We start from the raw sequence: 24,141 nt of genomic DNA, 5'->3' as shown, positions 1-24,141 counted from the left end.
GGGAGAAAAGCCGAACGCGAATTCTGCCGTGCTCCTACATTAGATGAGCGCCAACGGCGATACCATGATGAATACACCGGTTCTCGTCCGACCACCGAAGTTAAGCATCATCATGCCCGGCTAGTACTTGGATGGGTGACCGCCTGGGTCAACCCGGGTGCTGTTGGCTCCCTTCCCGTTTTTTTTTTTTGTTATGTTGCCAGCCCAATTTTCAAACTACGTTTCTGTTGTGACAAAGATGCTTCCTTAAGCCTTTTAAACTACTGTAATGGTACGAAAATGCAGTAATTAACTCAGTTTGAGGGAGAATGTGCTAACCAAGTTTGCCAAGAAGACTTTGAAAACGACAAAACAGTACGAATTGGCAGGTGATTTCTGAAATACGTCACCGCCTATTGTTGTGTAGGAATGTAGAGTTCCAAATTTGATTTGTAACCACGAATTTATTCCTTAGTCGTCTCGTCTCGTCTCGTCTCGTCTCGTCCCGCAGACGTTTTTCGTGCTTGCGCTGTCATATGGACCACGACCCGAGCGGCAGCGAGCGGCAGTCGAGCAAAGTCGGGACAAGTCGGGACGGGGACAGGGACAGGGATAGGAATGGTGCGAATGCACTGCAAACTACGCAGACACCTGGTGTGAGGCGCGGCGAGGCGAGGCGAGGCGAGGCGAGGAAGCCCACATCGCTACCAGTGGGCCCTCCAGCACGACACTGCCACACCCCGCACAGGCCCTCCGCTGAACACCAGGGACAAGATGCGTCCTCCGCTAGTGTCGAAGGCTGAACGCGCCCAGCGAATGACAGGGGGTGCAACGAGCAGCAGTGCGTCTCACACACGCGGCGGTGCGCCCGCCAATTCGGCCGTCACTCTGCTGGGACGCCGGGCGCGCCTCCCCGCGCCGTCCTCGAGGAACTGGCGGTTGCGGAAGGAAGCGCTTTCGTCAAATGCGGCCGAAAACTAACATTTTGTGTGTTGGGAGAAAAGCCGAACGCGAATTCTGCCGTGCTCCTACATTAGATGAGCGCCAACGGCCATACCATGATGAATACACCGGTTCTCGTCCGATCACCGAAGTTAAGCATCATCGGGCCCTGCTAGTACTTGGATGGGTGACCGCCTGGGAAACCCGGGTGCTGTTGGCTCCCTTCCTGTTTTTTTTTTTTTTGTTATGTCGCCAGCCCAATTTTCAAACTACCTTTCTGTTGTGACAAAGATGCTTCCTTAAACCGTTTAAACTACTGTAATGGTACGATAATGCAGTAATTAACTCAGTTTGAGGGAGAATGTGCTAACCAAGTTTGCCAAGAAGACTTTGAAAACGACAAAACAGTACGAATTGGCAGGTGATTTCTGAAATACGTCACCGCCTATTGTTGTGTAGGAATGTAGAGTTCCAAATTTGATTTGTAACCACGAATTTATTCCTTAGTCGTCTCGTCTCGTCTCGTCTCGTCTCGTCCCGCAGACGTTTTTCGTGCTTGCGCTGTCATATGGACCACGACCCGAGCGGCAGCGAGCGGCAGTCGAGCAAAGTCGGGACAAGTCGGGACGGGGACAGGGACAGGGATAGGAATGGTGCGAATGCACTGCAAACTACGCAGACACCTGGTGTGAGGCGCGGCGAGGCGAGGCGAGGCGAGGCGAGGAAGCCCACATCGCTACCAGTGGGCCCTCCAGCACGACACTGCCACACCCCGCACAGGCCCTCCGCTGAACACCAGGGACAAGATGCGTCCTCCGCTAGTGTCGAAGGCTGAACGCGCCCAGCGAATGACAGGGGGTGCAACGAGCAGCAGTGCGTCTCACACACGCGGCGGTGCGCCCGCCAATTCGGCCGTCACTCTGCTGGGACGCCGGGCGCGCCTCCCCGCGCCGTCCTCGAGGAACTGGCGGTTGCGGAAGGAAGCGCTTTCGTCAAATGCGGCCGAAAACTAACATTTTGTGTGTTGGGAGAAAAGCCGAACGCGAATTCTGCCGTGCTCCTACATTAGATGAGCGCCAACGGCGATACCATGATGAATACACCGGTTCTCGTCCGACCACCGAAGTTAAGCATCATCATGCCCGGCTAGTACTTGGATGGGTGACCGCCTGGGTCAACCCGGGTGCTGTTGGCTCCCTTCCCGTTTTTTTTTTTTTGTTATGTTGCCAGCCCAATTTTCAAACTACGTTTCTGTTGTGACAAAGATGCTTCCTTAAGCCTTTTAAACTACTGTAATGGTACGAAAATGCAGTAATTAACTCAGTTTGAGGGAGAATGTGCTAACCAAGTTTGCCAAGAAGACTTTGAAAACGACAAAACAGTACGAATTGGCAGGTGATTTCTGAAATACGTCACCGCCTATTGTTGTGTAGGAATGTAGAGTTCCAAATTTGATTTGTAACCACGAATTTATTCCTTAGTCGTCTCGTCTCGTCTCGTCTCGTCTCGTCCCGCAGACGTTTTTCGTGCTTGCGCTGTCATATGGACCACGACCCGAGCGGCAGCGAGCGGCAGTCGAGCAAAGTCGGGACAAGTCGGGACGGGGACAGGGACAGGGATAGGAATGGTGCGAATGCACTGCAAACTACGCAGACACCTGGTGTGAGGCGCGGCGAGGCGAGGCGAGGCGAGGCGAGGAAGCCCACATCGCTACCAGTGGGCCCTCCAGCACGACACTGCCACACCCCGCACAGGCCCTCCGCTGAACACCAGGGACAAGATGCGTCCTCCGCTAGTGTCGAAGGCTGAACGCGCCCAGCGAATGACAGGGGGTGCAACGAGCAGCAGTGCGTCTCACACACGCGGCGGTGCGCCCGCCAATTCGGCCGTCACTCTGCTGGGACGCCGGGCGCGCCTCCCCGCGCCGTCCTCGAGGAACTGGCGGTTGCGGAAGGAAGCGCTTTCGTCAAATGCGGCCGAAAACTAACATTTTGTGTGTTGGGAGAAAAGCCGAACGCGAATTCTGCCGTGCTCCTACATTAGATGAGCGCCAACGGCCATACCATGATGAATACACCGGTTCTCGTCCGATCACCGAAGTTAAGCATCATCGGGCCCTGCTAGTACTTGGATGGGTGACCGCCTGGGAAACCCGGGTGCTGTTGGCTCCCTTCCTGTTTTTTTTTTTTTTGTTATGTCGCCAGCCCAATTTTCAAACTACCTTTCTGTTGTGACAAAGATGCTTCCTTAAACCGTTTAAACTACTGTAATGGTACGATAATGCAGTAATTAACTCAGTTTGAGGGAGAATGTGCTAACCAAGTTTGCCAAGAAGACTTTGAAAACGACAAAACAGTACGAATTGGCAGGTGATTTCTGAAATACGTCACCGCCTATTGTTGTGTAGGAATGTAGAGTTCCAAATTTGATTTGTAACCACGAATTTATTCCTTAGTCGTCTCGTCTCGTCTCGTCTCGTCTCGTCCCGCAGACGTTTTTCGTGCTTGCGCTGTCATATGGACCACGACCCGAGCGGCAGCGAGCGGCAGTCGAGCAAAGTCGGGACAAGTCGGGACGGGGACAGGGACAGGGATAGGAATGGTGCGAATGCACTGCAAACTACGCAGACACCTGGTGTGAGGCGCGGCGAGGCGAGGCGAGGCGAGGCGAGGAAGCCCACATCGCTACCAGTGGGCCCTCCAGCACGACACTGCCACACCCCGCACAGGCCCTCCGCTGAACACCAGGGACAAGATGCGTCCTCCGCTAGTGTCGAAGGCTGAACGCGCCCAGCGAATGACAGGGGGTGCAACGAGCAGCAGTGCGTCTCACACACGCGGCGGTGCGCCCGCCAATTCGGCCGTCACTCTGCTGGGACGCCGGGCGCGCCTCCCCGCGCCGTCCTCGAGGAACTGGCGGTTGCGGAAGGAAGCGCTTTCGTCAAATGCGGCCGAAAACTAACATTTTGTGTGTTGGGAGAAAAGCCGAACGCGAATTCTGCCGTGCTCCTACATTAGATGAGCGCCAACGGCGATACCATGATGAATACACCGGTTCTCGTCCGACCACCGAAGTTAAGCATCATCATGCCCGGCTAGTACTTGGATGGGTGACCGCCTGGGTCAACCCGGGTGCTGTTGGCTCCCTTCCCGTTTTTTTTTTTTTGTTATGTTGCCAGCCCAATTTTCAAACTACGTTTCTGTTGTGACAAAGATGCTTCCTTAAGCCTTTTAAACTACTGTAATGGTACGAAAATGCAGTAATTAACTCAGTTTGAGGGAGAATGTGCTAACCAAGTTTGCCAAGAAGACTTTGAAAACGACAAAACAGTACGAATTGGCAGGTGATTTCTGAAATACGTCACCGCCTATTGTTGTGTAGGAATGTAGAGTTCCAAATTTGATTTGTAACCACGAATTTATTCCTTAGTCGTCTCGTCTCGTCTCGTCTCGTCTCGTCCCGCAGACGTTTTTCGTGCTTGCGCTGTCATATGGACCACGACCCGAGCGGCAGCGAGCGGCAGTCGAGCAAAGTCGGGACAAGTCGGGACGGGGACAGGGACAGGGATAGGAATGGTGCGAATGCACTGCAAACTACGCAGACACCTGGTGTGAGGCGCGGCGAGGCGAGGCGAGGCGAGGCGAGGAAGCCCACATCGCTACCAGTGGGCCCTCCAGCACGACACTGCCACACCCCGCACAGGCCCTCCGCTGAACACCAGGTACAAGATGCGTCCTCCGCTAGTGTCGAAGGCTGAACGCGCCCAGCGAATGACAGGGGGTGCAACGAGCAGCAGTGCGTCTCACACACGCGGCGGTGCGCCCGCCAATTCGGCCGTCACTCTGCTGGGACGCCGGGCGCGCCTCCCCGCGCCGTCCTCGAGGAACTGGCGGTTGCGGAAGGAAGCGCTTTCGTCAAATGCGGCCGAAAACTAACATTTTGTGTGTTGGGAGAAAAGCCGAACGCGAATTCTGCCGTGCTCCTACATTAGATGAGCGCCAACGGCGATACCATGATGAATACACCGGTTCTCGTCCGACCACCGAAGTTAAGCATCATCATGCCCGGCTAGTACTTGGATGGGTGACCGCCTGGGTCAACCCGGGTGCTGTTGGCTCCCTTCCCGTTTTTTTTTTTTTGTTATGTTGCCAGCCCAATTTTCAAACTACGTTTCTGTTGTGACAAAGATGCTTCCTTAAGCCTTTTAAACTACTGTAATGGTACGAAAATGCAGTAATTAACTCAGTTTGAGGGAGAATGTGCTAACCAAGTTTGCCAAGAAGACTTTGAAAACGACAAAACAGTACGAATCGGCAGGTGATTTCTGAAATACGTCACCGCCTATTGTTGTGTAGGAATGTAGAGTTCCAAATTTGATTTGTAACCACGAATTTATTCCTTAGTCGTCTCGTCTCGTCTCGTCTCGTCTCGTCCCGCAGACGTTTTTCGTGCTTGCGCTGTCATATGGACCACGACCCGAGCGGCAGCGAGCGGCAGTCGAGCAAAGTCGGGACAAGTCGGGACGGGGACAGGGACAGGGATAGGAATGGTGCGAATGCACTGCAAACTACGCAGACACCTGGTGTGAGGCGCGGCGAGGCGAGGCGAGGCGAGGCGAGGAAGCCCACATCGCTACCAGTGGGCCCTCCAGCACGACACTGCCACACCCCGCACAGGCCCTCCGCTGAACACCAGGGACAAGATGCGTCCTCCGCTAGTGTCGAAGGCTGAACGCGCCCAGCGAATGACAGGGGGTGCAACGAGCAGCAGTGCGTCTCACACACGCGGCGGTGCGCCCGCCAATTCGGCCGTCACTCTGCTGGGACGCCGGGCGCGCCTCCCCGCGCCGTCCTCGAGGAACTGGCGGTTGCGGAAGGAAGCGCTTTCGTCAAATGCGGCCGAAAACTAACATTTTGTGTGTTGGGAGAAAAGCCGAACGCGAATTCTGCCGTGCTCCTACATTAGATGAGCGCCAACGGCGATACCATGATGAATACACCGGTTCTCGTCCGACCACCGAAGTTAAGCATCATCATGCCCGGCTAGTACTTGGATGGGTGACCGCCTGGGTCAACCCGGGTGCTGTTGGCACCCTTCCCGTTTTTTTTTTTTTGTTATGTTGCCAGCCCAATTTTCAAACTACGTTTCTGTTGTGACAAAGATGCTTCCTTAAGCCTTTTAAACTACTGTAATGGTACGAAAATGCAGTAATTAACTCAGTTTGAGGGAGAATGTGCTAACCAAGTTTGCCAAGAAGACTTTGAAAACGACAAAACAGTACGAATCGGCAGGTGATTTCTGAAATACGTCACCGCCTATTGTTGTGTAGGAATGTAGAGTTCCAAATTTGATTTGTAACCACGAATTTATTCCTTAGTCGTCTCGTCTCGTCTCGTCTCGTCTCGTCCCGCAGACGTTTTTCGTGCTTGCGCTGTCATATGGACCACGACCCGAGCGGCAGCGAGCGGCAGTCGAGCAAAGTCGGGACAAGTCGGGACGGGGACAGGGACAGGGATAGGAATGGTGCGAATGCACTGCAAACTACGCAGACACCATGATGAATACACCGGTTCTCGTCCGACCACCGAAGTTAAGCATCATCATTCCCGGCTAGTACTTGGATGGGTGACCGCCTGGGTCAACCCGGGTGCTGTTGGCTCCCTTCCCGTTTTTTTTTTTTTTGTTATGTTGCCAGCCCAATTTTCAAACTACGTTTCTGTTGTGACAAAGATGCTTCCTTAAGCCTTTTAAACTACTGTAATGGTACGAAAATGCAGTAATTAACTCAGTTTGAGGGAGAATGTGCTAACCAAGTTTGCCAAGAAGACTTTGAAAACGACAAAACAGTACGAATCGGCAGGTGATTTCTGAAATACGTCACCGCCTATTGTTGTGTAGGAATGTAGAGTTCCAAATTTGATTTGTAACCACGAATTTATTCCTTAGTCGTCTCGTCTCGTCTCGTCTCGTCTCGTCCCGCAGACGTTTTTCGTGCTTGCGCTGTCATATGGACCACGACCCGAGCGGCAGCGAGCGGCAGTCGAGCAAAGTCGGGACAAGTCGGGACGGGGACAGGGACAGGGATAGGAATGGTGCGAATGCACTGCAAACTACGCAGACACCTGGTGTGAGGCGCGGCGAGGCGAGGCGAGGCGAGGCGAGGAAGCCCACATCGCTACCAGTGGGCCCTCCAGCACGACACTGCCACACCCCGCACAGGCCCTCCGCTGAACACCAGGGACAAGATGCGTCCTCCGCTAGTGTCGAAGGCTGAACGCGCCCAGCGAATGACAGGGGGTGCAACGAGCAGCAGTGCGTCTCACACACGCGGCGGTGCGCCCGCCAATTCGGCCGTCACTCTGCTGGGACGCCGGGCGCGCCTCCCCGCGCCGTCCTCGAGGAACTGGCGGTTGCGGAAGGAAGCGCTTTCGTCAAATGCGGCCGAAAACTAACATTTTGTGTGTTGGGAGAAAAGCCGAACGCGAATTCTGCCGTGCTCCTACATTAGATGAGCGCCAACGGCGATACCATGATGAATACACCGGTTCTCGTCCGACCACCGAAGTTAAGCATCATCATGCCCGGCTAGTACTTGGATGGGTGACCGCCTGGGTCAACCCGGGTGCTGTTGGCTCCCTTCCCGTTTTTTTTTTTTTGTTATGTTGCCAGCCCAATTTTCAAACTACGTTTCTGTTGTGACAAAGATGCTTCCTTAAGCCTTTTAAACTACTGTAATGGTACGAAAATGCAGTAATTAACTCAGTTTGAGGGAGAATGTGCTAACCAAGTTTGCCAAGAAGACTTTGAAAACGACAAAACAGTACGAATCGGCAGGTGATTTCTGAAATACGTCACCGCCTATTGTTGTGTAGGAATGTAGAGTTCCAAATTTGATTTGTAACCACGAATTTATTCCTTAGTCGTCTCGTCTCGTCTCGTCTCGTCTCGTCCCGCAGACGTTTTTCGTGCTTGCGCTGTCATATGGACCACGACCCGAGCGGCAGCGAGCGGCAGTCGAGCAAAGTCGGGACAAGTCGGGACGGGGACAGGGACAGGGATAGGAATGGTGCGAATGCACTGCAAACTACGCAGACACCTGGTGTGAGGCGCGGCGAGGCGAGGCGAGGCGAGGCGAGGAAGCCCACATCGCTACCAGTGGGCCCTCCAGCACGACACTGCCACACCCCGCACAGGCCCTCCGCTGAACACCAGGGACAAGATGCGTCCTCCGCTAGTGTCGAAGGCTGGAACGCGCCCAGCGAATGACAGGGGGTGCAACGAGCAGCAGTGCGTCTCACACACGCGGCGGTGCGCCCGCCAATTCGGCCGTCACTCTGCTGGGACGCCGGGCGCGCCTCCCCGCGCCGTCCTCGAGGAACTGGCGGTTGCGGAAGGAAGCGCTTTCGTCAAATGCGGCCGAAAACTAACATTTTGTGTGTTGGGAGAAAAGCCGAACGCGAATTCTGCCGTGCTCCTACATTAGATGAGCGCCAACGGCGATACCATGATGAATACACCGGTTCTCGTCCGACCACCGAAGTTAAGCATCATCATGCCCGGCTAGTACTTGGATGGGTGACCGCCTGGGTCAACCCGGGTGCTGTTGGCTCCCTTCCCGTTTTTTTTTTTTGTTATGTTGCCAGCCCAATTTTCAAACTACGTTTCTGTTGTGACAAAGATGCTTCCTTAAGCCTTTTAAACTACTGTAATGGTACGAAAATGCAGTAATTAACTCAGTTTGAGGGAGAATGTGCTAACCAAGTTTGCCAAGAAGACTTTGAAAACGACAAAACAGTACGAATCGGCAGGTGATTTCTGAAATACGTCACCGCCTATTGTTGTGTAGGAATGTAGAGTTCCAAATTTGATTTGTAACCACGAATTTATTCCTTAGTCGTCTCGTCTCGTCTCGTCTCGTCTCGTCCCGCAGACGTTTTTCGTGCTTGCGCTGTCATATGGACCACGACCCGAGCGGCAGCGAGCGGCAGTCGAGCAAAGTCGGGACAAGTCGGGACGGGGACAGGGACAGGGATAGGAATGGTGCGAATGCACTGCAAACTACGCAGACACCATGATGAATACACCGGTTCTCGTCCGACCACCGAAGTTAAGCATCATCATTCCCGGCTAGTACTTGGATGGGTGACCGCCTGGGTCAACCCGGGTGCTGTTGGCTCCCTTCCCGTTTTTTTTTTTTTTGTTATGTTGCCAGCCCAATTTTCAAACTACGTTTCTGTTGTGACAAAGATGCTTCCTTAAGCCTTTTAAACTACTGTAATGGTACGAAAATGCAGTAATTAACTCAGTTTGAGGGAGAATGTGCTAACCAAGTTTGCCAAGAAGACTTTGAAAACGACAAAACAGTACGAATCGGCAGGTGATTTCTGAAATACGTCACCGCCTATTGTTGTGTAGGAATGTAGAGTTCCAAATTTGATTTGTAACCACGAATTTATTCCTTAGTCGTCTCGTCTCGTCTCGTCTCGTCTCGTCCCGCAGACGTTTTTCGTGCTTGCGCTGTCATATGGACCACGACCCGAGCGGCAGCGAGCGGCAGTCGAGCAAAGTCGGGACAAGTCGGGACGGGGACAGGGACAGGGATAGGAATGGTGCGAATGCACTGCAAACTACGCAGACACCTGGTGTGAGGCGCGGCGAGGCGAGGCGAGGCGAGGCGAGGAAGCCCACATCGCTACCAGTGGGCCCTCCAGCACGACACTGCCACACCCCGCACAGGCCCTCCGCTGAACACCAGGGACAAGATGCGTCCTCCGCTAGTGTCGAAGGCTGAACGCGCCCAGCGAATGACAGGGGGTGCAACGAGCAGCAGTGCGTCTCACACACGCGGCGGTGCGCCCGCCAATTCGGCCGTCACTCTGCTGGGACGCCGGGCGCGCCTCCCCGCGCCGTCCTCGAGGAACTGGCGGTTGCGGAAGGAAGCGCTTTCGTCAAATGCGGCCGAAAACTAACATTTTGTGTGTTGGGAGAAAAGCCGAACGCGAATTCTGCCGTGCTCCTACATTAGATGAGCGCCAACGGCGATACCATGATGAATACACCGGTTCTCGTCCGACCACCGAAGTTAAGCATCATCATGCCCGGCTAGTACTTGGATGGGTGACCGCCTGGGTCAACCCGGGTGCTGTTGGCTCCCTTCCCGTTTTTTTTTTTTTGTTATGTTGCCAGCCCAATTTTCAAACTACGTTTCTGTTGTGACAAAGATGCTTCCTTAAGCCTTTTAAACTACTGTAATGGTACGAAAATGCAGTAATTAACTCAGTTTGAGGGAGAATGTGCTAACCAAGTTTGCCAAGAAGACTTTGAAAACGACAAAACAGTACGAATCGGCAGGTGATTTCTGAAATACGTCACCGCCTATTGTTGTGTAGGAATGTAGAGTTCCAAATTTGATTTGTAACCACGAATTTATTCCTTAGTCGTCTCGTCTCGTCTCGTCTCGTCTCGTCCCGCAGACGTTTTTCGTGCTTGCGCTGTCATATGGACCACGACCCGAGCGGCAGCGAGCGGCAGTCGAGCAAAGTCGGGACAAGTCGGGACGGGGACAGGGACAGGGATAGGAATGGTGCGAATGCACTGCAAACTACGCAGACACCTGGTGTGAGGCGCGGCGAGGCGAGGCGAGGCGAGGCGAGGAAGCCCACATCGCTACCAGTGGGCCCTCCAGCATGACACTGCCACACCCCGCACAGGCCCTCCGCTGAACACCAGGGACAAGATGCGTCCTCCGCTAGTGTCGAAGGCTGAACGCGCCCAGCGAATGACAGGGGGTGCAACGAGCAGCAGTGCGTCTCACACACGCGGCGGTGCGCCCGCCAATTCGGCCGTCACTCTGCTGGGACGCCGGGCGCGCCTCCCCGCGCCGTCCTCGAGGAACTGGCGGTTGCGGAAGGAAGCGCTTTCGTCAAATGCGGCCGAAAACTAACATTTTGTGTGTTGGGAGAAAAGCCGAACGCGAATTCTGCCGTGCTCCTACATTAGATGAGCGCCAACGGCGATACCATGATGAATACACCGGTTCTCGTCCGACCACCGAAGTTAAGCATCATCATGCCCGGCTAGTACTTGGATGGGTGACCGCCTGGGTCAACCCGGGTGCTGTTGGCTCCCTTCCCGTTTTTTTTTTTTTGTTATGTTGCCAGCCCAATTTTCAAACTACGTTTCTGTTGTGACAAAGATGCTTCCTTAAGCCTTTTAAACTACTGTAATGGTACGAAAATGCAGTAATTAACTCAGTTTGAGGGAGAATGTGCTAACCAAGTTTGCCAAGAAGACTTTGAAAACGACAAAACAGTACGAATCGGCAGGTGATTTCTGAAATACGTCACCGCCTATTGTTGTGTAGGAATGTAGAGTTCCAAATTTGATTTGTAACCACGAATTTATTCCTTAGTCGTCTCGTCTCGTCTCGTCTCGTCTCGTCCCGCAGACGTTTTTCGTGCTTGCGCTGTCATATGGACCACGACCCGAGCGGCAGCGAGCGGCAGTCGAGCAAAGTCGGGACAAGTCGGGACGGGGACAGGGACAGGGATAGGAATGGTGCGAATGCACTGCAAACTACGCAGACACCTGGTGTGAGGCGCGGCGAGGCGAGGCGAGGCGAGGCGAGGAAGCCCACATCGCTACCAGTGGGCCCTCCAGCACGACACTGCCACACCCCGCACAGGCCCTCCGCTGAACACCAGGGACAAGATGCGTCCTCCGCTAGTGTCGAAGGCTGAACGCGCCCAGCGAATGACAGGGGGTGCAACGAGCAGCAGTGCGTCTCACACACGCGGCGGTGCGCCCGCCAATTCGGCCGTCACTCTGCTGGGACGCCGGGCGCGCCTCCCCGCGCCGTCCTCGAGGAACTGGCGGTTGCGGAAGGAAGCGCTTTCGTCAAATGCGGCCGAAAACTAACATTTTGTGTGTTGGGAGAAAAGCCGAACGCGAATTCTGCCGTGCTCCTACATTAGATGAGCGCCAACGGCGATACCATGATGAATACACCGGTTCTCGTCCGACCACCGAAGTTAAGCATCATCATGCCCGGCTAGTACTTGGATGGGTGACCGCCTGGGTCAACCCGGGTGCTGTTGGCTCCCTTCCCGTTTTTTTTTTTTTTGTTATGTTGCCAGCCCAATTTTCAAACTACGTTTCTGTTGTGACAAAGATGCTTCCTTAAGCCTTTTAAACTACTGTATTGGTACGAAAATGCAGTAATTAACTCAGTTTGAGGGAGAATGTGCTAACCAAGTTTGCCAAGAAGACTTTGAAAACGACAAAACAGTACGAATCGGCAGGTGATTTCTGAAATACGTCACCGCCTATTGTTGTGTAGGAATGTAGAGTTCCAAATTTGATTTGTAACCACGAATTTATTCCTTAGTCGTCTCGTCTCGTCTCGTCTCGTCTCGTCCCGCAGACGTTTTTCGTGCTTGCGCTGTCATATGGACCACGACCCGAGCGGCAGCGAGCGGCAGTCGAGCAAAGTCGGGACAAGTCGGGACGGGGACAGGGACAGGGATAGGAATGGTGCGAATGCACTGCAAACTACGCAGACACCTGGTGTGAGGCGCGGCGAGGCGAGGCGAGGCGAGGCGAGGAAGCCCACATCGCTACCAGTGGGCCCTCCAGCACGACACTGACACACCCCGCACAGGCCCTCCGCTGAACACCAGGGACAAGATGCGTCCTCCGCTAGTGTCGAAGGCTGAACGCGCCCAGCGAATGACAGGGGGTGCAACGAGCAGCAGTGCGTCTCACACACGCGGCGGTGCGCCCGCCAATTCGGCCGTCACTCTGCTGGGACGCCGGGCGCGCCTCCCCGCGCCGTCCTCGAGGAACTGGCGGTTGCGGAAGGAAGCGCTTTCGTCAAATGCGGCCGAAAACTAACATTTTGTGTGTTGGGAGAAAAGCCGAACGCGAATTCTGCCGTGCTCCTACATTAGATGAGCGCCAACGGCGATACCATGATGAATACACCGGTTCTCGTCCGACCACCGAAGTTAAGCATCATCATGCCCGGCTAGTACTTGGATGGGTGACCGCCTGGGTCAACCCGGGTGCTGTTGGCTCCCTTCCCGTTTTTTTTTTTTTGTTATGTTGCCAGCCCAATTTTCAAACTACGTTTCTGTTGTGACAAAGATGCTTCCTTAAGCCTTTTAAACTACTGTAATGGTACGAAAATGCAGTAATTAACTCAGTTTGAGGGAGAATGTGCTAACCAAGTTTGCCAAGAAGACTTTGAAAACGACAAAACAGTACGAATCGGCAGGTGATTTCTGAAATACGTCACCGCCTATTGTTGTGTAGGAATGTAGAGTTCCAAATTTGATTTGTAACCACGAATTTATTCCTTAGTCGTCTCGTCTCGTCTCGTCTCGTCTCGTCCCGCAGACGTTTTTCGTGCTTGCGCTGTCATATGGACCACGACCCGAGCGGCAGCGAGCGGCAGTCGAGCAAAGTCGGGACAAGTCGGGACGGGGACAGGGACAGGGATAGGAATGGTGCGAATGCACTGCAAACTACGCAGACACCTGGTGTGAGGCGCGGCGAGGCGAGGCGAGGCGAGGCGAGGAAGCCCACATCGCTACCAGTGGGCCCTCCAGCACGACACTGCCACACCCCGCACAGGCCCTCCGCTGAACACCAGGGACAAGATGCGTCCTCCGCTAGTGTCGAAGGCTGAACGCGCCCAGCGAATGACAGGGGGTGCAACGAGCAGCAGTGCGTCTCACACACGCGGCGGTGCGCCCGCCAATTCGGCCGTCACTCTGCTGGGACGCCGGGCGCGCCTCCCCGCGCCGTCCTCGAGGAACTGGCGGTTGCGGAAGGAAGCGCTTTCGTCAAATGCGGCCGAAAACTAACATTTTGTGTGTTGGGAGAAAAGCCGAACGCGAATTCTGCCGTGCTCCTACATTAGATGAGCGCCAACGGCGATACCATGATGAATACACCGGTTCTCGTCCGACCACCGAAGTTAAGCATCATCATGCCCGGCTAGTACTTGGATGGGTGACCGCCTGGGTCAACCCGGGTGCTGTTGGCTCCCTTCCCGTTTTTTTTTTTTTGTTATGTTGCCAGCCCAATTTTCAAACTACGTTTCTGTTGTGACAAAGATGCTTCCTTAAGCCTTTTAAACTACTGTAATGGTACGAAAATGCAGTAATTAACTCAGTTTGAGGGAGAATGTGCTAACCAAGTTTGCCAAGAAGACTTTGAAAACGACAAAACAGTACGAATCGGCAGGTGATTTCTGAAATACGTCACCGCCTATTGTTGTGTAGGAATGTAGAGTTCCAAATTTGATTTGTAACCACGAATTTATTCCTTAGTCGTCTCGTCTCGTCTCGTCTCGTCTCGTCCCGCAGACGTTTTTCGTGCTTGCGCTGTCATATGGACCACGACCCGAGCGGCAGCGAGCGGCAGTCGAGCAAAGTCGGGACAAGTCGGGACGGGGACAGGGACAGGGATAGGAATGGTGCGAATGCACTGCAAACTACGCAGACACCTGGTGTGAGGCGCGGCGAGGCGAGGCGAGGCGAGGCGAGGAAGCCCACATCGCTACCAGTGGGCCCTCCAGCACGACACTGCCACACCCCGCACAGGCCCTCCGCTGAACACCAGGGACAAGATGCGTCCTCCGCTAGTGTCGAAGGCTGAACGCGCCCAGCGAATGACAGGGGGTGCAACGAGCAGCAGTGCGTCTCACACACGCGGCGGTGCGCCCGCCAATTCGGCCGTCACTCTGCTGGGACGCCGGGCGCGCCTCCCCGCGCCGTCCTCGAGGAACTGGCGGTTGCGGAAGGAAGCGCTTTCGTCAAATGCGGCCGAAAACTAACATTTTGTGTGTTGGGAGAAAAGCCGAACGCGAATTCTGCCGTGCTCCTACATTAGATGAGCGCCAACGGCGATACCATGATGAATACACCGGTTCTCGTCCGACCACCGAAGTTAAGCATCATCATGCCCGGCTAGTACTTGGATGGGTGACCGCCTGGGTCAACCCGGGTGCTGTTGGCTCCCTTCCCGTTTTTTTTTTTTTTGTTATGTTGCCAGCCCAATTTTCAAACTACGTTTCTGTTGTGACAAAGATGCTTCCTTAAGCCTTTTAAACTACTGTAATGGTACGAAAATGCAGTAATTAACTCAGTTTGAGGGAGAATGTGCTAACCAAGTTTGCCAAGAAGACTTTGAAAACGACAAAACAGTACGAATCGGCAGGTGATTTCTGAAATACGTCACCGCCTATTGTTGTGTAGGAATGTAGAGTTCCAAATTTGATTTGTAACCACGAATTTATTCCTTAGTCGTCTCGTCTCGTCTCGTCTCGTCTCGTCCCGCAGACGTTTTTCGTGCTTGCGCTGTCATATGGACCACGACCCGAGCGGCAGCGAGCGGCAGTCGAGCAAAGTCGGGACAAGTCGGGACGGGGACAGGGACAGGGATAGGAATGGTGCGAATGCACTGCAAACTACGCAGACACCTGGTGTGAGGCGCGGCGAGGCGAGGCGAGGCGAGGCGAGGAAGCCCACATCGCTACCAGTGGGCCCTCCAGCACGACACTGCCACACCCCGCACAGGCCCTCCGCTGAACACCAGGGACAAGATGCGTCCTCCGCTAGTGTCGAAGGCTGAACGCGCCCAGCGAATGACAGGGGGTGCAACGAGCAGCAGTGCGTCTCACACACGCGGCGGTGCGCCCGCCAATTCGGCCGTCACTCTGCTGGGACGCCGGGCGCGCCTCCCCGCGCCGTCCTCGAGGAACTGGCGGTTGCGGAAGGAAGCGCTTTCGTCAAATGCGGCCGAAAACTAACATTTTGTGTGTTGGGAGAAAAGCCGAACGCGAATTCTGCCGTGCTCCTACATTAGATGAGCGCCAACGGCGATACCATGATGAATACACCGGTTCTCGTCCGACCACCGAAGTTAAGCATCATCATGCCCGGCTAGTACTTGGATGGGTGACCGCCTGGGTCAACCCGGGTGCTGTTGGCTCCCTTCCCGTTTTTTTTTTTTTGTTATGTTGCCAGCCCAATTTTCAAACTACGTTTCTGTTGTGACAAAGATGCTTCCTTAAGCCTTTTAAACTACTGTAATGGTACGAAAATGCAGTAATTAACTCAGTTTGAGGGAGAATGTGCTAACCAAGTTTGCCAAGAAGACTTTGAAAACGACAAAACAGTACGAATCGGCAGGTGATTTCTGAAATACGTCACCGCCTATTGTTGTGTAGGAATGTAGAGTTCCAAATTTGATTTGTAACCACGAATTTATTCCTTAGTCGTCTCGTCTCGTCTCGTCTCGTCTCGTCCCGCAGACGTTTTTCGTGCTTGCGCTGTCATATGGACCACGACCCGAGCGGCAGCGAGCGGCAGTCGAGCAAAGTCGGGACAAGTCGGGACGGGGACAGGGACAGGGATAGGAATGGTGCGAATGCACTGCAAACTACGCAGACACCTGGTGTGAGGCGCGGCGAGGCGAGGCGAGGCGAGGCGAGGAAGCCCACATCGCTACCAGTGGGCCCTCCAGCACGACACTGCCACACCCCGCACAGGCCCTCCGCTGAACACCAGGGACAAGATGCGTCCTCCGCTAGTGTCGAAGGCTGAACGCGCCCAGCGAATGACAGGGGGTGCAACGAGCAGCAGTGCGTCTCACACACGCGGCGGTGCGCCCGCCAATTCGGCCGTCACTCTGCTGGGACGCCGGGCGCGCCTCCCCGCGCCGTCCTCGAGGAACTGGCGGTTGCGGAAGGAAGCGCTTTCGTCAAATGCGGCCGAAAACTAACATTTTGTGTGTTGGGAGAAAAGCCGAACGCGAATTCTGCCGTGCTCCTACATTAGATGAGCGCCAACGGCGATACCATGATGAATACACCGGTTCTCGTCCGACCACCGAAGTTAAGCATCATCATGCCCGGCTAGTACTTGGATGGGTGACCGCCTGGGTCAACCCGGGTGCTGTTGGCTCCCTTCCCGTTTTTTTTTTTTTGTTATGTTGCCAGCCCAATTTTCAAACTACGTTTCTGTTGTGACAAAGATGCTTCCTTAAGCCTTTTAAACTACTGTAATGGTACGAAAATGCAGTAATTAACTCAGTTTGAGGGAGAATGTGCTAACCAAGTTTGCCAAGAAGACTTTGAAAACGACAAAACAGTACGAATCGGCAGGTGATTTCTGAAATACGTCACCGCCTATTGTTGTGTAGGAATGTAGAGTTCCAAATTTGATTTGTAACCACGAATTTATTCCTTAGTCGTCTCGTCTCGTCTCGTCTCGTCTCGTCCCGCAGACGTTTTTCGTGCTTGCGCTGTCATATGGACCACGACCCGAGCGGCAGCGAGCGGCAGTCGAGCAAAGTCGGGACAAGTCGGGACGGGGACAGGGACAGGGATAGGAATGGTGCGAATGCACTGCAAACTACGCAGACACCTGGTGTGAGGCGCGGCGAGGCGAGGCGAGGCGAGGCGAGGAAGCCCACATCGCTACCAGTGGGCCCTCCAGCACGACACTGCCACACCCCGCACAGGCCCTCCGCTGAACACCAGGGACAAGATGCGTCCTCCGCTAGTGTCGAAGGCTGAACGCGCCCAGCGAATGACAGGGGGTGCAACGAGCAGCAGTGCGTCTCACACACGCGGCGGTGCGCCCGCCAATTCGGCCGTCACTCTGCTGGGACGCCGGGCGCGCCTCCCCGCGCCGTCCTCGAGGAACTGGCGGTTGCGGAAGGAAGCGCTTTCGTCAAATGCGGCCGAAAACTAACATTTTGTGTGTTGGGAGAAAAGCCGAACGCGAATTCTGCCGTGCTCCTACATTAGATGAGCGCCAACGGCGATACCATGATGAATACACCGGTTCTCGTCCGACCACCGAAGTTAAGCATCATCATGCCCGGCTAGTACTTGGATGGGTGACCGCCTGGGTCAACCCGGGTGCTGTTGGCTCCCTTCCCGTTTTTTTTTTTTTGTTATGTTGCCAGCCCAATTTTCAAACTACGTTTCTGTTGTGACAAAGATGCTTCCTTAAGCCTTTTAAACTACTGTAATGGTACGAAAATGCAGTAATTAACTCAGTTTGAGGGAGAATGTGCTAACCAAGTTTGCCAAGAAGACTTTGAAAACGACAAAACAGTACGAATCGGCAGGTGATTTCTGAAATACGTCACCGCCTATTGTTGTGTAGGAATGTAGAGTTCCAAATTTGATTTGTAACCACGAATTTATTCCTTAGTCGTCTCGTCTCGTCTCGTCTCGTCTCGTCCCGCAGACGTTTTTCGTGCTTGCGCTGTCATATGGACCACGACCCGAGCGGCAGCGAGCGGCAGTCGAGCAAAGTCGGGACAAGTCGGGACGGGGACAGGGACAGGGATAGGAATGGTGCGAATGCACTGCAAACTACGCAGACACCTGGTGTGAGGCGCGGCGAGGCGAGGCGAGGCGAGGCGAGGAAGCCCACATCGCTACCAGTGGGCCCTCCAGCACGACACTGCCACACCCCGCACAGGCCCTCCGCTGAACACCAGGGACAAGATGCGTCCTCCGCTAGTGTCGAAGGCTGAACGCGCCCAGCGAATGACAGGGGGTGCAACGAGCAGCAGTGCGTCTCACACACGCGGCGGTGCGCCCGCCAATTCGGCCGTCACTCTGCTGGGACGCCGGGCGCGCCTCCCCGCGCCGTCCTCGAGGAACTGGCGGTTGCGGAAGGAAGCGCTTTCGTCAAATGCGGCCGAAAACTAACATTTTGTGTGTTGGGAGAAAAGCCGAACGCGAATTCTGCCGTGCTCCTACATTAGATGAGCGCCAACGGCGATACCATGATGAATACACCGGTTCTCGTCCGACCACCGAAGTTAAGCATCATCATGCCCGGCTAGTACTTGGATGGGTGACCGCCTGGGTCAACCCGGGTGCTGTTGGCTCCCTTCCCGTTTTTTTTTTTTTGTTATGTTGCCAGCCCAATTTTCAAACTACGTTTCTGTTGTGACAAAGATGCTTCCTTAAGCCTTTTAAACTACTGTAATGGTACGAAAATGCAGTAATTAACTCAGTTTGAGGGAGAATGTGCTAACCAAGTTTGCCAAGAAGACTTTGAAAACGACAAAACAGTACGAATCGGCAGGTGATTTCTGAAATACGTCACCGCCTATTGTTGTGTAGGAATGTAGAGTTCCAAATTTGATTTGTAACCACGAATTTATTCCTTAGTCGTCTCGTCTCGTCTCGTCTCGTCTCGTCCCGCAGACGTTTTTCGTGCTTGCGCTGTCATATGGACCACGACCCGAGCGGCAGCGAGCGGCAGTCGAGCAAAGTCGGGACAAGTCGGGACGGGGACAGGGACAGGGATAGGAATGGTGCGAATGCACTGCAAACTACGCAGACACCTGGTGTGAGGCGCGGCGAGGCGAGGCGAGGCGAGGCGAGGAAGCCCACATCGCTACCAGTGGGCCCTCCAGCACGACACTGCCACACCCCGCACAGGCCCTCCGCTGAACACCAGGGACAAGATGCGTCCTCCGCTAGTGTCGAAGGCTGAACGCGCCCAGCGAATGACAGGGGGTGCAACGAGCAGCAGTGCGTCTCACACACGCGGCGGTGCGCCCGCCAATTCGGCCGTCACTCTGCTGGGACGCCGGGCGCGCCTCCCCGCGCCGTCCTCGAGGAACTGGCGGTTGCGGAAGGAAGCGCTTTCGTCAAATGCGGCCGAAAACTAACATTTTGTGTGTTGGGAGAAAAGCCGAACGCGAATTCTGCCGTGCTCCTACATTAGATGAGCGCCAACGGCGATACCATGATGAATACACCGGTTCTCGTCCGACCACCGAAGTTAAGCATCATCATGCCCGGCTAGTACTTGGATGGGTGACCGCCTGGGTCAACCCGGGTGCTGTTGGCTCCCTTCCCGTTTTTTTTTTTTTTGTTATGTTGCCAGCCCAATTTTCAAACTACGTTTCTGTTGTGACAAAGATGCTTCCTTAAGCCTTTTAAACTACTGTAATGGTACGAAAATGCAGTAATTAACTCAGTTTGAGGGAGAATGTGCTAACCAAGTTTGCCAAGAAGACTTTGAAAACGACAAAACAGTACGAATCGGCAGGTGATTTCTGAAATACGTCACCGCCTATTGTTGTGTAGGAATGTAGAGTTCCAAATTTGATTTGTAACCACGAATTTATTCCTTAGTCGTCTCGTCTCGTCTCGTCTCGTCTCGTCCCGCAGACGTTTTTCGTGCTTGCGCTGTCATATGGACCACGACCCGAGCGGCAGCGAGCGGCAGTCGAGCAAAGTCGGGACAAGTCGGGACGGGGACAGGGACAGGGATAGGAATGGTGCGAATGCACTGCAAACTACGCAGACACCTGGTGTGAGGCGCGGCGAGGCGAGGCGAGGCGAGGCGAGGAAGCCCACATCGCTACCAGTGGGCCCTCCAGCACGACACTGCCACACCCCGCACAGGCCCTCCGCTGAACACCAGGGACAAGATGCGTCCTCCGCTAGTGTCGAAGGCTGAACGCGCCCAGCGAATGACAGGGGGTGCAACGAGCAGCAGTGCGTCTCACACACGCGGCGGTGCGCCCGCCAATTCGGCCGTCACTCTGCTGGGACGCCGGGCGCGCCTCCCCGCGCCGTCCTCGAGGAACTGGCGGTTGCGGAAGGAAGCGCTTTCGTCAAATGCGGCCGAAAACTAACATTTTGTGTGTTGGGAGAAAAGCCGAACGCGAATTCTGCCGTGCTCCTACATTAGATGAGCGCCAACGGCGATACCATGATGAATACACCGGTTCTCGTCCGACCACCGAAGTTAAGCATCATCATGCCCGGCTAGTACTTGGATGGGTGACCGCCTGGGTCAACCCGGGTGCTGTTGGCTCCCTTCCCGTTTTTTTTTTTTGTTATGTTGCCCAGCCCAATTTTCAAACTACGTTTCTGTTGTGACAAAGATGCTTCCTTAAGCCTTTTAAACTACTGTAATGGTACGAAAATGCAGTAATTAACTCAGTTTGAGGGAGAATGTGCTAACCAAGTTTGCCAAGAAGACTTTGAAAACGACAAAACAGTACGAATCGGCAGGTGATTTCTGAAATACGTCACCGCCTATTGTTGTGTAGGAATGTAGAGTTCCAAATTTGATTTGTAACCACGAATTTATTCCTTAGTCGTCTCGTCTCGTCTCGTCTCGTCTCGTCCCGCAGACGTTTTTCGTGCTTGCGCTGTCATATGGACCACGACCCGAGCGGCAGCGAGCGGCAGTCGAGCAAAGTCGGGACAAGTCGGGACGGGGACAGGGACAGGGATAGGAATGGTGCGAATGCACTGCAAACTACGCAGACACCTGGTGTGAGGCGCGGCGAGGCGAGGCGAGGCGAGGCGAGGAAGCCCACATCGCTACCAGTGGGCCCTCCAGCACGACACTGCCACACCCCGCACAGGCCCTCCGCTGAACACCAGGGACAAGATGCGTCCTCCGCTAGTGTCGAAGGCTGAACGCGCCCAGCGAATGACAGGGGGTGCAACGAGCAGCAGTGCGTCTCACACACGCGGCGGTGCGCCCGCCAATTCGGCCGTCACTCTGCTGGGACGCCGGGCGCGCCTCCCCGCGCCGTCCTCGAGGAACTGGCGGTTGCGGAAGGAAGCGCTTTCGTCAAATGCGGCCGAAAACTAACATTTTGTGTGTTGGGAGAAAAGCCGAACGCGAATTCTGCCGTGCTCCTACATTAGATGAGCGCCAACGGCGATACCATGATGAATACACCGGTTCTCGTCCGACCACCGAAGTTAAGCATCATCATGCCCGGCTAGTACTTGGATGGGTGACCGCCTGGGTCAACCCGGGTGCTGTTGGCTCCCTTCCCGTTTTTTTTTTTTTGTTATGTTGCCAGCCCAATTTTCAAACTACGTTTCTGTTGTGACAAAGATGCTTCCTTAAGCCTTTTAAACTACTGTAATGGTACGAAAATGCAGTAATTAACTCAGTTTGAGGGAGAATGTGCTAACCAAGTTTGCCAAGAAGACTTTGAAAACGACAAAACAGTACGAATCGGCAGGTGATTTCTGAAATACGTCACCGCCTATTGTTGTGTAGGAATGTAGAGTTCCAAATTTGATTTGTAACCACGAATTTATTCCTTAGTCGTCTCGTCTCGTCTCGTCTCGTCTCGTCCCGCAGACGTTTTTCGTGCTTGCGCTGTCATATGGACCACGACCCGAGCGGCAGCGAGCGGCAGTCGAGCAAAGTCGGGACAAGTCGGGACGGGGACAGGGACAGGGATAGGAATGGTGCGAATGCACTGCAAACTACGCAGACACCTGGTGTGAGGCGCGGCGAGGCGAGGCGAGGCGAGGCGAGGAAGCCCACATCGCTACCAGTGGGCCCTCCAGCACGACACTGCCACACCCCGCACAGGCCCTCCGCTGAACACCAGGGACAAGATGCGTCCTCCGCTAGTGTCGAAGGCTGAACGCGCCCAGCGAATGACAGGGGGTGCAACGAGCAGCAGTGCGTCTCACACACGCGGCGGTGCGCCCGCCAATTCGGCCGTCACTCTGCTGGGACGCCGGGCGCGCCTCCCCGCGCCGTCCTCGAGGAACTGGCGGTTGCGGAAGGAAGCGCTTTCGTCAAATGCGGCCGAAAACTAACATTTTGTGTGTTGGGAGAAAAGCCGAACGCGAATTCTGCCGTGCTCCTACATTAGATGAGCGCCAACGGCGATACCATGATGAATACACCGGTTCTCGTCCGACCACCGAAGTTAAGCATCATCATGCCCGGCTAGTACTTGGATGGGTGACCGCCTGGGTCAACCCGGGTGCTGTTGGCTCCCTTCCCGTTTTTTTTTTTTTGTTATGTTGCCAGCCCAATTTTCAAACTACGTTTCTGTTGTGACAAAGATGCTTCCTTAAGCCTTTTAAACTACTGTAATGGTACGAAAATGCAGTAATTAACTCAGTTTGAGGGAGAATGTGCTAACCAAGTTTGCCAAGAAGACTTTGAAAACGACAAAACAGTACGAATCGGCAGGTGATTTCTGAAATACGTCACCGCCTATTGTTGTGTAGGAATGTAGAGTTCCAAATTTGATTTGTAACCACGAATTTATTCCTTAGTCGTCTCGTCTCGTCTCGTCTCGTCTCGTCCCGCAGACGTTTTTCGTGCTTGCGCTGTCATATGGACCACGACCCGAGCGGCAGCGAGCGGCAGTCGAGCAAAGTCGGGACAAGTCGGGACGGGGACAGGGACAGGGATAGGAATGGTGCGAATGCACTGCAAACTACGCAGACACCTGGTGTGAGGCGCGGCGAGGCGAGGCGAGGCGAGGCGAGGAAGCCCACATCGCTACCAGTGGGCCCTCCAGCACGACACTGCCACACCCCGCACAGGCCCTCCGCTGAACACCAGGGACAAGATGCGTCCTCCGCTAGTGTCGAAGGCTGAACGCGCCCAGCGAATGACAGGGGGTGCAACGAGCAGCAGTGCGTCTCACACACGCGGCGGTGCGCCCGCCAATTCGGCCGTCACTCTGCTGGGACGCCGGGCGCGCCTCCCCGCGCCGTCCTCGAGGAACTGGCGGTTGCGGAAGGAAGCGCTTTCGTCAAATGCGGCCGAAAACTAACATTTTGTGTGTTGGGAGAAAAGCCGAACGCGAATTCTGCCGTGCTCCTACATTAGATGAGCGCCAACGGCGATACCATGATGAATACACCGGTTCTCGTCCGACCACCGAAGTTAAGCATCATCATGCCCGGCTAGTACTTGGATGGGTGACCGCCTGGGTCAACCCGGGTGCTGTTGGCTCCCTTCCCGTTTTTTTTTTTTTTGTTATGTTGCCAGCCCAATTTTCAAACTACGTTTCTGTTGTGACAAAGATGCTTCCTTAAGCCTTTTAAACTACTGTAATGGTACGAAAATGCAGTAATTAACTCAGTTTGAGGGAGAATGTGCTAACCAAGTTTGCCAAGAAGACTTTGAAAACGACAAAACAGTACGAATCGGCAGGTGATTTCTGAAATACGTCACCGCCTATTGTTGTGTAGGAATGTAGAGTTCCAAATTTGATTTGTAACCACGAATTTATTCCTTAGTCGTCTCGTCTCGTCTCGTCTCGTCTCGTCCCGCAGACGTTTTTCGTGCTTGCGCTGTCATATGGACCACGACCCGAGCGGCAGCGAGCGGCAGTCGAGCAAAGTCGGGACAAGTCGGGACGGGGACAGGGACAGGGATAGGA

The 24,141-nt window shown here is 54.4% G+C and overlaps 2 non-coding genes and 22 pseudogenes across 2 annotated transcripts; all 24 read left to right on the top strand.

The window, feature by feature from the left end:
- The first annotated feature begins 49 nt into the window (after positions 1-49).
- On the top strand, positions 50-169 carry LOC126130356 (5S ribosomal RNA; annotated as a pseudogene).
- Positions 170-1,022: 853 nt separating this feature from the next.
- Positions 1,023-1,141, top strand: LOC126130380 (5S ribosomal RNA). Its single transcript, XR_007527413.1, has one exon. It is a non-coding gene; the product is annotated as a 5S ribosomal RNA (ribosomal RNA).
- Positions 1,142-1,996: 855 nt separating this feature from the next.
- On the top strand, positions 1,997-2,116 carry LOC126130355 (5S ribosomal RNA; annotated as a pseudogene).
- An 854-nt stretch (positions 2,117-2,970) lies between these two features.
- LOC126130302 (5S ribosomal RNA) lies at positions 2,971-3,089 on the top strand. The gene has a single exon (XR_007527411.1). It is a non-coding gene; the product is annotated as a 5S ribosomal RNA (ribosomal RNA).
- Positions 3,090-3,944: 855 nt separating this feature from the next.
- LOC126130354 (5S ribosomal RNA) lies at positions 3,945-4,064 on the top strand (annotated as a pseudogene).
- An 854-nt stretch (positions 4,065-4,918) lies between these two features.
- LOC126130353 (5S ribosomal RNA) lies at positions 4,919-5,038 on the top strand (annotated as a pseudogene).
- An 854-nt stretch (positions 5,039-5,892) lies between these two features.
- Positions 5,893-6,012, top strand: LOC126130371 (5S ribosomal RNA; annotated as a pseudogene).
- Positions 6,013-7,435: 1,423 nt separating this feature from the next.
- LOC126130352 (5S ribosomal RNA) lies at positions 7,436-7,555 on the top strand (annotated as a pseudogene).
- Positions 7,556-8,410: 855 nt separating this feature from the next.
- LOC126130351 (5S ribosomal RNA) lies at positions 8,411-8,530 on the top strand (annotated as a pseudogene).
- Positions 8,531-9,952: 1,422 nt separating this feature from the next.
- On the top strand, positions 9,953-10,072 carry LOC126130349 (5S ribosomal RNA; annotated as a pseudogene).
- Positions 10,073-10,926: 854 nt separating this feature from the next.
- Positions 10,927-11,046, top strand: LOC126130348 (5S ribosomal RNA; annotated as a pseudogene).
- An 854-nt stretch (positions 11,047-11,900) lies between these two features.
- Positions 11,901-12,020, top strand: LOC126130347 (5S ribosomal RNA; annotated as a pseudogene).
- An 855-nt stretch (positions 12,021-12,875) lies between these two features.
- LOC126130346 (5S ribosomal RNA) lies at positions 12,876-12,995 on the top strand (annotated as a pseudogene).
- Positions 12,996-13,849: 854 nt separating this feature from the next.
- LOC126130344 (5S ribosomal RNA) lies at positions 13,850-13,969 on the top strand (annotated as a pseudogene).
- An 854-nt stretch (positions 13,970-14,823) lies between these two features.
- Positions 14,824-14,943, top strand: LOC126130343 (5S ribosomal RNA; annotated as a pseudogene).
- An 855-nt stretch (positions 14,944-15,798) lies between these two features.
- On the top strand, positions 15,799-15,918 carry LOC126130342 (5S ribosomal RNA; annotated as a pseudogene).
- An 854-nt stretch (positions 15,919-16,772) lies between these two features.
- On the top strand, positions 16,773-16,892 carry LOC126130341 (5S ribosomal RNA; annotated as a pseudogene).
- Positions 16,893-17,746: 854 nt separating this feature from the next.
- Positions 17,747-17,866, top strand: LOC126130340 (5S ribosomal RNA; annotated as a pseudogene).
- An 854-nt stretch (positions 17,867-18,720) lies between these two features.
- On the top strand, positions 18,721-18,840 carry LOC126130338 (5S ribosomal RNA; annotated as a pseudogene).
- An 854-nt stretch (positions 18,841-19,694) lies between these two features.
- On the top strand, positions 19,695-19,814 carry LOC126130337 (5S ribosomal RNA; annotated as a pseudogene).
- An 855-nt stretch (positions 19,815-20,669) lies between these two features.
- LOC126130336 (5S ribosomal RNA) lies at positions 20,670-20,789 on the top strand (annotated as a pseudogene).
- An 854-nt stretch (positions 20,790-21,643) lies between these two features.
- Positions 21,644-21,763, top strand: LOC126130335 (5S ribosomal RNA; annotated as a pseudogene).
- An 854-nt stretch (positions 21,764-22,617) lies between these two features.
- Positions 22,618-22,737, top strand: LOC126130334 (5S ribosomal RNA; annotated as a pseudogene).
- Positions 22,738-23,591: 854 nt separating this feature from the next.
- Positions 23,592-23,711, top strand: LOC126130332 (5S ribosomal RNA; annotated as a pseudogene).
- Positions 23,712-24,141: the final 430 nt, after the last annotated feature.

Source organism: Schistocerca cancellata, unplaced genomic scaffold (genome assembly GCF_023864275.1).
Source record: "Schistocerca cancellata isolate TAMUIC-IGC-003103 unplaced genomic scaffold, iqSchCanc2.1 HiC_scaffold_555, whole genome shotgun sequence".
NCBI lineage: Eukaryota > Metazoa > Arthropoda > Insecta > Orthoptera > Acrididae > Schistocerca > Schistocerca cancellata.
This window is presented reverse-complemented; position numbering and strand designations above follow the sequence as displayed.